We start from the raw sequence: 12,085 nt of genomic DNA, 5'->3' as shown, positions 1-12,085 counted from the left end.
ATACATACAAAATTAAGAAAATTTGGCTGACTAGAAACTCCCCAAGTCAACCTTATTTTTGGAATGTATATGTGAATTCTTCAATGGCAATGGGCACAGCTTTCCTCCTGTTCGGAAATGATAAAACAGAAACTTGGATAGTATCGAGAAACACTATAGATTGAGATGATAAAAATACCTTGCAGAGGAAGAAGAATTTTGAACGTCTTTTAGAGGTGCACGGAGGACACTTGCATGGGCACTTGATTGAGTGTATCTGAAAGATGACATGAGCGCTGCAAATCTGTCCATTGATCTCTCCGCTACAGTTGTGTAGTTGTTCACATGTGAAATGTCACAACCGAATTTTCCTCCTTCCCTTACCATGGCGCCATTGTTGTTCAAACGAGACACTTGATTATCTGCAGAGTACCGGTATCATTAGTTTTATTTAGCATAAACAAAAGACTGTGATTACTATCTCCTTCGCTCGTTATAGAGTATTGCAAGCATAACAACTTTATCATCAACTGATGTGAAGAACATAAACTTGGTTATGAAAGAAGTAGCTCGAACCTTCTCCATGATGAATTGAAGTCCTCGCATTCTTTGATGGCAGATTTTCCTGATTCATTACTAAGATGGGTGGTTGATTTTCGTTGTCCTCAGATAGTTTTCTTTTCTTGACAGGGTAGCCACCAGGAATACAATCGTTATTTTCATTACCATCTGTGGCACCATCATTGGGTCGATGGAGACTATTGACATCTGATGGCTTATGCTTGAAGTATGAGCTTCTCACAATGACTTTTCTGTTTGTAGACACTCTTGTCTCGTCGACCACAGACGTTGCCTGGTGAGACGTCTTTTCCTTGTGTGATGTTAAAAATGGCTTACATCTGGAGGAGGAAATTTACGGACCTGTAAAGCCACCTGAAAGCCATGATCTCAGGCAAGTTTAATTATACTTACAGCTGAAATCAAAACTAACTTACCATGTACAGTTAGCCTATTTTCGTCCTGTTTCTGGATTGGATTGAGGAACTTATCTTCCATCTGGTAAAAAACAAAGAGTTATACCCATTTTTTTTGTTGAGAGAGTACTAAAGGTGCTCAAACATTATACCGTTTCCATTGTTGGTTCTGTAACATGACCTTCAGGACCAGAGCCATCCTTGTCATCTTGATCAACTGGACTGCTTTGAGTACTGCTCATATAACAAGTAGCATCTTTTGCTGAAGGAGGTGGTCCAGAGCTACAAGTTCCAGAGCTTGGAGAAGATGAATCTGGTGTTACCAGATCTTTCTGCATGACTTTCAACAAAGGTAAGAAAAGAAGTAAAAAAAAACTTATGAAAGACACTGGATCAGATCCAAGAGGTCATTCCATCAATTATTAAAGTCCAAGCCATCATGTCCTTCAGGAATTCCCAACAAGTACATGTGTATATTATCAATTCATACAGAAAACACATAAAAATAAAACATGTTCTGTACACTTTCAACAGAATATTTTGCATTGTTCAGTTTGAAAATTACCACACTATATCTATAGTTTAATTCAGTGTTCAAAAGAACAACTTTAATGAATGATTTTAATTATTTGGTTCAAATTGAAGCAACCCACATGTATGAAGGTTGATTTGCTTTTGTTATATTTCTTGATGAAAATGATTTAATTCAGTTGTATTAAGAGGTCTTGTTCAAATTGTACTACAGCCAGTTACAACTGAAAGAAATATTTCTTAGGTGATTTCACTAGCAATCAATTTTCCGATTCTGAAACTAAGATTAAACCAGGAAAACCCCAGCCATCAATTTGAAGCTTCTAAATATCAAACTTAATGGCATAGAAACAAGGTAAACGTTGACATTAAAATTGATTGTGCTAATTATTTCAGATGGATCGCTTAAAAATCAATGTTCACTAAACGAACCTTTTATCCATTAGATTCTTTGATAAGCAAATAAGAACTTAAATAAATAAATCATAAAATAAAATTTAAGAACCATCAAAATGATAATGATCTTAAATAAGATGTCGTATGACATTCATCCATGAGACAGGGAATTTATCACATTCTCCAAACAAAAAAATTACAATTAGCGTGAGAAAATATAAAACAAAAAGTGTAGGATGACATAAATGAACAGAAAATTCCCAATTGCCCTTGCTATTCCGACTGCCTTCAAGAGTTAACACACCAATTGCTTGTAAAAGTTAATTTTCATAAATTGCAAATTGGTTGAATGTCAGTCACCATGAGCAAGACACAACACTGAGTTGGTTAAATACGCACCAGATAATGGTAATATTGAAGTTGGAATTAACATCAACATGGCTTGAAGTGTTGACTTAGAACAATGAGCAGTCTTGTAACGTCTTCGCAATGCATATATTAGAAACTAAATTCAAAATCCCTCTACATAGTTAGGAAAGATTATTAATAATTTCATCATTGTCAAATATAAAGGCACCTTTTTTCCTGGCCTTACAAGGCGCAAGGCAACTTCTGCTGTTGTATTGGCAGCAGCAATCACATCTGCTGCTCTACCAGTCACTGGTCCTTCCTGTATAACATGAGTGTGTGCCACCACAGTAATAAACCAATCAATATGACACCCCATGTCACTGCAACACAGAGAAGATATTGCCAAAAAACCTCAGAAGAATTAAATCGTAGAGAGTCACAAAACAATCTAGATAATCAACATATACATTTTAACGATGTCATTTTCTTCCAGTACATTCTCGTCATTGCCAAGCTTAGCTTGAAATAACGGAATACAAGCATGATAGAGTGCCAAGGGTCCCAACAGATCTGTCCATATGGCTTGAAATAAAGAGAAATAACCACTTAAATTAGAGGGATCAAACAAATTTATGAAGATAAAAAAATAACTACACAATAATGTCACAGCAAAGAGAGTAACAAACTACTTGAATCATCAACTTTTTACTAAAATAAGGAAAGCCCTGGTGACCAGAAAAGTCCATAAATTAACACATCAAACTTTGTGATCTACTGCAGCCAAGACTAGAATCTAATTAACAAAATTAGTGTAATTATAAATTTGTCCATAAATAAGTCAGTTCTCCAAATCAAGGATTACACATCAAACTTTGTGATCAAGTCTATTAATGCGGTCACTGATAAAAAAGAAAGTTCATAGGGTATCCATTAGTAGACATCTCTATGGCACAAGTTTGTTTTTGTTTGACAATAAAAAACAGATAAAGATTTTTTAAGATACAAAAAAATGCTATAAACATGCAATTATTATCACAATAACTGGCAGTCATTTCATCAAAACAAGATATTTTTTTCAAATTATTCTAGGCAAACCAGATCATCCAGAAGCAGTTCAATCTGAGGGAAGACTGGCTATAAAATCCAAGTACAAAACAATAATTTCCATAACCACCCTGCGTAATTGTCCGACTTCACCTCCATAAAATTCCGTCCAGGTCAAGTGACTATATAACTAAAAAGCACGCGTTCAGATCCACCTAAGAACAGTAGACAGTAAAATCCAAAACCCACAGAACCCTCTAAAATATGAACTTTTAAGCTCACATTCACTCAGATCTAGCATCCCCACGCGGGAGCATGCTCGCCTTCCCATCCTACTTGAAAGGAACAACATTTGTGCTATTGCAAACCCCTGAGTTGAAATCCCTACAACCCATGCAGAAAGATACAATTCGTACTGCGGATAAGGGGGAAAGATCTGTCCAAACCTCGGAGCGAAGAAGCAGGCGCGAGATCGAACCTGTCGGAGGTTGACGACCGATCAAAGGAGACAGGAAATGAGCTTAACCTGCAAAGGATCGCACAAAAATGGGGACAGAGAAAGAGAGAGAGAGAGGGGAGAGCATGCATACTCTCTGATGAAGGAGTCGCCTTTCTCGAATAGATCAACAACCCTAGCTTTGGGCTTGCACTGAGATACCACCAATTGAAGGGCCTCTGCACATGATAATAGATTAAATCTGTAACGAGTAACGCCTTCACTAAACGAAGAAAGGCAAAGAAAGGTTGGGGAACATTACTGTTAACAATCTCTGTCGCGGTCTTGTACTTGGTAACAACGTCTGGGAAAGTGAGATCCAACTCCTTCTCCTCCCTCGCTTCGTCATCAAAACAAAAGAGGTAAAATAAGGGAGAATGGATCGGAATACGCATGAGATGGATTAATACCTAGAAAATGAAAATGAAATGGAAAGTAGCAATAGTTAGGAAGGTTTCCTCGTATCGAAAAAAACCCTATCAGAGCGACGGTAGCGTCGACACTGGAATGCGAAAAAGGGCTCCTCTTCTCACCCAAAGGGAGGAGTTGGAGGAGATGCGGTGTTGTTGGACGGAGAAGCATGGGTGTCGTGTGTTGATCCTGATCGGGAGAGGAAGGGGCGTCGATCTAGGAAGGGGAAGAGGGAGATGAGACTGAGAGAGATGGCCAGCGGCGAGGAGGAAAGTGGTGGCGGTGTTGCGACGGTATACGGTGGACGGCGCGATATAGATTTAGGTTTGGAGGGAAGAGTGAAGTGTTGCAAATTTTGGCTAAGTATTGGTGGAAAAGTTATATTATTTTATTTTGGTTCATAGACATCGGGTTTTAAAAAACCGATGTTAAAATCGGTGTCTATTAACAAAAAAAAGGCGCTCATAGACATCGCCTAAAAAACCGATGTCTATGAGCGAAAATCTACGCTCATAGACATCGGTTTTTGGAAAAACCGGTGTAAAATACTCAAAGACATCAGTTTTTGCTTAAAACCGTTGTTGTTCCACTGATGTCTATGAGGGTTTTTGTTGTAGTGTAAAGAATTATTATTGAACTACCGCACCAATCCCAAATTACATTTTGGGCTCCTTCTTATTATGAGTGTGTTAGTCTCCCTGTGTTTAAGATGTCGAAATGTCCACTAATTAAATGAGTTACTGACAACTCTCTTTAATTAATATCTTAGTCCAAGAGTAGTACCACTCAACCTTATCGTCATGTCGAACTAAGTCCACCTGCAGGGTTTTTAACATGACAATCCTTATGAGCTCCTCTTGGGGACATTATCAACCTAGATTACTAGGACACAGTTTCCTTCTATAATCAACAACACACACTATAAGTAATATCATTTCCCAACATATCGGGCCTATTGATTTATCGAGCTAAATCTCACCCTTTGATGAGTCAAAGAAATAAATACTAAATATATGTGCTTGTTATTATATTAGGATTAAGAGTACACACTTTCATAATAACTAAGGTCTTATTCTTTTATTAAGTCAGTATAAAAAGAACTTACCTTAAATGGTCCTGCTTAATACACTTAGAGTGTGCTAGTGTAATTTATTAGCCAAGATAAACTAATACCTAATTACACTACAACTATTCCAATGGTTTGTTCCTTTCCATCTTAGTTGCGAGCTACTGTTTATAATTTATAAAGAACCGATAACATGATCTTTTGTATGTGACACCACACACCATGTTATCTACAATATAAATTAATGAACAACTACACTTAGCATAAATGTAGACATTTTGACCAATGTGATTCTTTATTTTAAAACAAATGTTTACAAAACTAGGCTTTTAGTATACACTCTAACAAAGGTTGGGCAGGATGGAAGTCTACCAAGTGACTAGTCCTAACTAAGGTTAGGAAAAAGAAAGTCCAAGTAGGTCAAGAACTATTGCACGTTGGTAAAAAAAAGCCCTAACTATGGTTAGTAAGAGAAAACCCTAACTGAGATTAGGTAGGGTAGAAGTCTACCTAGTGACTAGTCCTAAATGGAGATTAGGCAAGAGGAAAACCCAAGTGGGTTAAAGAGGACTACACTTTGTGATAAGAAGCCCAACAAAAAGTTGACAAAGAGAAAATCCAAGTGGGTTAAATGTTAACCAAACACTTTGTGATTGAAAGTACAATGGGAGTTGGCAAGGGAAAGTCCAAGTGGGTCACAGAGGACCAGACACTTAGTGAAGAAGTCTTGATAGTTCAAGGTTGACCAGATGCTAGGCAAGCGAAAGTTCCAACATGTCACGATTAACCTAATGTTAGGTAAGGAAATCCTAGGCTCAAATCAAGTGAGTTAGGGTTGGGAAATTGATTAGGGTAATCAATTAGGGAAATTGATTGGTTGCTTTTCGCGAAGCCACTACAACAAAAACTGCAAACGACAACACCCCTACGACAACGGTTTTAAGAGAAAGCGTTGCGTATTTGCTCAAAGACAACGGTTTTTTCCAAAACCGTTTTCTTTGAGCTCCCCATTAAATATAAAAGACAACGGTTTTAGCAAAACTGTTGTCATTGAGCGACTTTTTTTTAAAACAACAACACTTTTTACAACGATTTTATAAACCGTTGTCTTTATCCGCGTTTTTAGCGGCTACGACAACAGTTTTCAAAAAACCGTTGTAGTTGAATTTCGTCATTTCCCCCCTTCGCTGTTTTCCTTTCCCTCGCTGTTTTCTTTTCGGCGCCGTGTTTTCGCGTTCCCAAACCTAAGCCATTTATCTTTCCCTCTCCTCATACGACGTTGAGCTCCTTCTCATTTCCTGGTGAGCGGCGGCTTTCTCCAATGGGCTGCCGAAGATCCAGACGCACGGGAGGGAGAAATCGGAGAACAGGATCTGCCACGACGACAGCGCGCCGCTGGTGAAGGCAACGCGGTTTGTGTGGAGTTTCGCAGGGGAGCGGCGGAGGAAGCTTCTTCTAGATTGGTTGGCGCTTCGAAGATGATCACTTTAGGTTCCGCTTCCCCGATTCCATGTCAAGATTCTGTTTCCGAGAGATTTTTGCATTTACTCTTGTTTTCTGCTAGGAGAAAAAGAACGATTTTGTCGTTGATCTTCTTTGGTGGTCATAGGTGGGCTTCGAAGATCGTCGTGATCTTCCTCTTCTCCTCTTTCTCACGGGCAGGATCGGCTCTTTTTGTCTGGGAATCTCGTCGAATCCCGAAATAAAAAATATCTTTTTTTGGTGAGATCCCGAACCTCTTCTTCTATTGTATTTCATTTGTTCTTTTCTCGCTGGCTATCGCTTTGAATTGCAGTGAGTTCTTGATCTTTTCCGGGTGATTTATGGAGTTCCAGAATTAGATTTTAATGCTAAATGCTGAAAGTCTTTAGCTTTTGTCTTCTTTTCTTGTGACAGATCTGGCGAACTTAGTTTTGCGTTCTCTGTGATTAACTTAAGATTCATCATATATACAAGGCTTAACAAATTTGGTTTGTTGCTTGGTCTTCAGATCTTCCACCTGATTTATAGAAGTAAAGCAATTATACACCATGAAAGCACTCATCCTTGTTGGGGGATTTGGCACTCGCCTCCATCCTTTGACACTAAGTTTCCCAAAGCCATTGGTTGATTTCGCCAACAAACCAATCGTACTTCATCAGGTATGTGCATTTTGGCCCTATACCATATTGTTGGTACATACATGAATGTAGATATGAAATATCGTGTTGTGAAGTTTGGTGATACAAAAAATATGTTTTACTGATTTCCCTTGTAAGTTCTCAAAGGAAGTAACCGGATACAAAAGGGCAGATAGAGGATGCCATGATGAGTTTTCAAAATCTACAACTATTTTACTTCTGGTTGAATTCAGTTTTCCTTTAAATTGTTTTGTTGTCGTTCTGTTGTCTAGTTTTGGGGTTTCAGTTCTGCTTTTTGGTTAATTTTGTAATTCCATAAGTAACTATTTCATCTTCATCTGAGGGAGGAAGTTATTTGAAGTTTGATCTATTAACACCTCACCTCTTTGGATAAGGTACACATGCACATCAAGTGTTTGATGTAATTCCTCATAGATCCTAATATGCCATCTGAATGATACAAGGTATTTGTGAATGACCAATTCCTCAACTGGGATCCCGAGCATCGAATCAAAGTTCAAATTGTCTCTGCAAGGGCCTATCATTCCCTGTTCATGCACAACATGTAAGTGAAAAATACTACTAATAAGAATGCTACAGATGCTCTTCAACTCTACAGTTCGACAGTTATCCAGATAAGTCATCTTTGCGTTGGTTCTGTTGATCTCTAGTAGTGAATCATAGTTGTGTTAGTAGCACGCTGGATCATACATATGCATATATTAGTGTTAGTGAGCTAACTATCTCCTCTTTCTCTCCTTAATGTCAAGGGAAAACATGTAAACTAAAAGAAGAAAAACTCTCTTTTGCATGAAATAATTGGAAGGATCGCAGGTGCATCCGTCCTACGCCAGAAGAATTAGAGGATTTCAGTACTCCAGACTTCACAATTTACAATGCTGGCTAGTTTCCATGTAATCGATACACACACTACATGACTTCAGGGCGGCTGTTCGGTCGGGAGGCATGTCGTCTACTCATTCCTCTGTCAGAAGCGTTTCTTTTTTTTTAGGCCGTCGCTTCTCTATTTTCCCCTTATTTTGCAATTTGTGAGGTTGAACTATGGAATTTTAATCAATTATGCTTGGATTTTTCTAGGTCGTTACTGCTGTGGCTACTTTGCTTGGGCTAGAGAGGTAGGCATGTAAAATTGTTTGATGAAATTCCTCAGTGTGTAGTTATTGTTATTCCCTTCAAGGTCTTGTAATTGAAGTGTACTAACTTAACTGTGTAGGGGATTCTCTGACTCCATCTTTGGCATCTCTGTTGTATTTGCTACTCTAGTTATTGTACGATGCTCAGGTAAACTAGTTTTCTTTTTTGGTTTATGTTCTATAGTCCTTGTGTATGCCATGATGGTAATTTGCAATTAGACTCTATTCATGTGAGTTGACTTTGTATGAATCTGGAAAATGTTTTTTCTTGGGAACTGTGTTAGCCATATTTATCATCGAGGAATATAGTTGAATACTGTTGCCTGAGAGTTAGAATTAGTTTGAGTGAAGCAACTGATAATCCTACAAACTTCTAATGGTTTAGTCTGTCATTGCCATGGGCTAGAACAATTTAATTAGTTTGTTTGCCATATCCATCTCCTGCGCTTCTAGAAGAAAGCTTGTATGATGAACACAATTTATAGTAGAGCTTGTGAAAACAATGAGTTTAAAGTCGTTTCTTTCTCAACCGACTTGTAGACAAAGAAAATTGGTCTTGTTTGGTTAGTGAAAGTTGTCAGATCGTTGTCGGAAGAACTGGCATGAACACTCTTACTAACCAGACTGGCGAAGTTACAAGGTGATCTTACACTTCTATTCCATCTTGTTGTTGAGGATAAATGTTAAAGTGCTCTAATTTTGAGAAAAATTTATGTTTGACTTGGACTTCTTTATTTCTTCTTCTAACTCTTGACATTTTGTATGGCCAATAAGTCATTTGCAAGGGATGTTCAATCGAACTATCAGATTATTAGAAGCATGTATCGAGCCAATGTAAGTCCATTTGCATGTCTAAATATCATTTTATTTCTCATTCAGCCACAATATTTTATTATCATTTTTTTGATGCCAGATATGTATTTGACGGTCAATCTCCAGAGCTGAAGAAACAAGAACTTGCCAAAAAGCTAGTCTTTACATTTTTGTCATTGTTCCCCTCCTTTTTTTTTTGCAAGATAATGATAATCTTTAAGCTTATTTTATTCTTTAGATATTCAAAGAGGGAAGATGCAACTAACGATCTTAACACAACAATTGAGGTCATTGCTTGTGCATAACAAGTACTTTTATTGGGACACTTTAGTGTGCTAGAATTTCTTCGTCATTTAATGGATCCTAGTTCCAAAAAAATCTTTGTGATGGAATTATTCTGCTTATTGCTAATTGAATTACTGTATTTATCCTCATCCTTATTTTTCAAGTTCTTGAAGAGCTAAGACTCACTATGGATCAGTTCATTGATTTGTGTATTCTCTCTGATGTGATTATTGTGATAGCATTAAAGGTAAACTTTCTTATGAGATATTGTACATTCAACAAGTTTAACATACAAGGCTAGTACTCTACTGCTTACTGTTTACGAAATTTGATAACTAATGTTCATTCAAATCTCTAGTATGATAATGCTTGTGTAGTTGAATATGGTGCCAGTGCTGCAACTGTTCCATGTTTATGTTACTTAGACTTGATATAGTGTTCAACATGAGTATGATCGCAATCTCTGACATGAATAGACTTGCTTGTGTAGTTGAATATGGTGCCAGTCTGCATCCTAAATAGACATTTGAATAGTTGATTTGTTTCTTTTATCCTGGAATTGCTTGTATTGCATAAGTTTGTATTGCATAAGTTAAATTCTAAGACTATAAGTTGGTTATATTGCTTGTATTTTATGTAGATTTATATGAATAAATCTAAATCAGAATTCTGGAATTCTGGAATTGAGTGTCGTCATGGAATTGCTTTATATTAGAGCTATGTGAAATCCTGAAATTTCTTGTATTGCATAAGTTTGTATTGCATAAGTTTTATTTCTTAGACTATAAGTTGGTTATATTGCTTGTATTTTATGTAGATTTATATGAATAAATCTAAACTGAAATTGATAAGTTTTGTTTAATTTTCCTCTTGCAGGTACGTAACTCGACCAATTCGTGAGGCTTGAGATTTTTTATGCAAGGAGTGAGCTTTGTTAGGATGTAGCTTGCCTTGCTAATTTGTAAATTAAAAGTCATATGGAGAACAACAAATGGAAAACATGTGATTTAATGTATATGGAGAACAGTAATGGAAAACATGTGTATTTTGATGAGTAACAACTGATTTTGTATATTTTTGTAATATATGTGGCTACAAGATGAATTATATATGGATGTTTATTTTGGATTTAATCTAGTAAATATTTAGTTTTGTATTGGTGGTTTGCTTATATTAAAATAAGATTAGTTGTTTGGTATTAATGAACATTAAAGACAACGGTTAAAAATGTTGTAAAAACTAGGTAAATCACAACGGAATTGTAAAAAGTGATAAAAGACAACGGTTTTATCCGTTGTAAAATATATTAAAACTGTTGTAAAAAAATAAAACGAGTCAAATATTATCTACTACAACAGTTTATATCTGTTGTAAAAAAAGTCTACCACAACGGTTTATTTCTGTTGTTGAAATTATCTACCACAACGGTTTTAAAACGTTGTCGTATCCTTCGTAGCCAAATTTTAAGCATATAAACAACAACGGATAAAAATCGTTGTCAAATGTCTACAAAGACAACGGTTTCAAAACCGTTGTCGTAGGGCAATACATTCTACAACACCCTCAGTTACAACGGTTTTTTGACCCTACGACAACGGATAATATCCGTTGTCGTTTGCAGTTTTTGTTGTAGTGAGCACTATAACGCTAGAATCGATTGGCTAATCAATTCAACCTTATGAGTATCGATTGGGCAATTGATGCAGGGTATTTTCATGAGAGATAAGAAGAGCCAAAATTGATTGAAATCGATTCGACCTTCTCCAATTAATTAGAGTATTTTTCACGAGAGAACAGAGTAGTTTAAGAATAGATTAAGCTAATTTATATTGTGAACAAAAAGCTTCTGAATCGATTGGGGTAATCGATTAAAAGCTGTCGAATTGATTGGTATAGTGTTACAAAGCCGCACCTACACAACCATGTCTTCAGTAATAGAAAGATATCAAGCCGTGGGGATAGTTGATTAAGCACTAGTTGATTTCACAAAGAGAATTATCTAGATGATTGGAGGTTGAGTTGGTCATGAATGCAAGAGAGAGAGAGAGAGAGAGAGAGAGAGAGAGAGAGAGAGAGAAGGAAAAGAGTTGGTTGAGGGAATGATTTTAGGGTTTTAATTTCGCTATGATGCTAATGAATATCCCAAGTATTGTTGGTGCTACTCGGAATTCCGTTCTGTTTCCCCTATACAAAAATTTATATAAACACACAACTTTTCCTAGCAACCCATGTGTTTTTCAGAAGTTAAACTTGGATTGCAAATGAAAGTTAACATTATTAATCCAAGTTCAACCCATGTGTTCATCAAAGTTAAACCATATTACAGAAGTTGATTAAATATCTATTTCAAGGATTGGCTTCCAGATCGTTGCCGAGGCACTCGACCTTCTTGGGTATGGGATCATCCACCACTTCCTAGATAGAGCCTTTCAAAGAAATTGAATATTTAAACTCCTTACAGTAAA

General features: G+C 36.8%; 1 long non-coding RNA gene across 1 annotated transcript; it reads left to right on the top strand.

Moving 5' to 3' along the window:
• The first annotated feature begins 7,750 nt into the window (after positions 1-7,750).
• LOC121977608 lies at positions 7,751-8,224 on the top strand. The gene is made up of 3 exons (XR_006110968.1): positions 7,751-7,763; positions 7,833-7,933; positions 8,203-8,224. It is a non-coding gene; the product is annotated as an uncharacterized LOC121977608 (long non-coding RNA).
• Positions 8,225-12,085: the final 3,861 nt, after the last annotated feature.

Source organism: Zingiber officinale, chromosome 4B (genome assembly GCF_018446385.1).
Source record: "Zingiber officinale cultivar Zhangliang chromosome 4B, Zo_v1.1, whole genome shotgun sequence".
In the NCBI taxonomy this organism is placed as follows: domain Eukaryota; kingdom Viridiplantae; phylum Streptophyta; class Magnoliopsida; order Zingiberales; family Zingiberaceae; genus Zingiber; species Zingiber officinale.
This window is presented reverse-complemented; position numbering and strand designations above follow the sequence as displayed.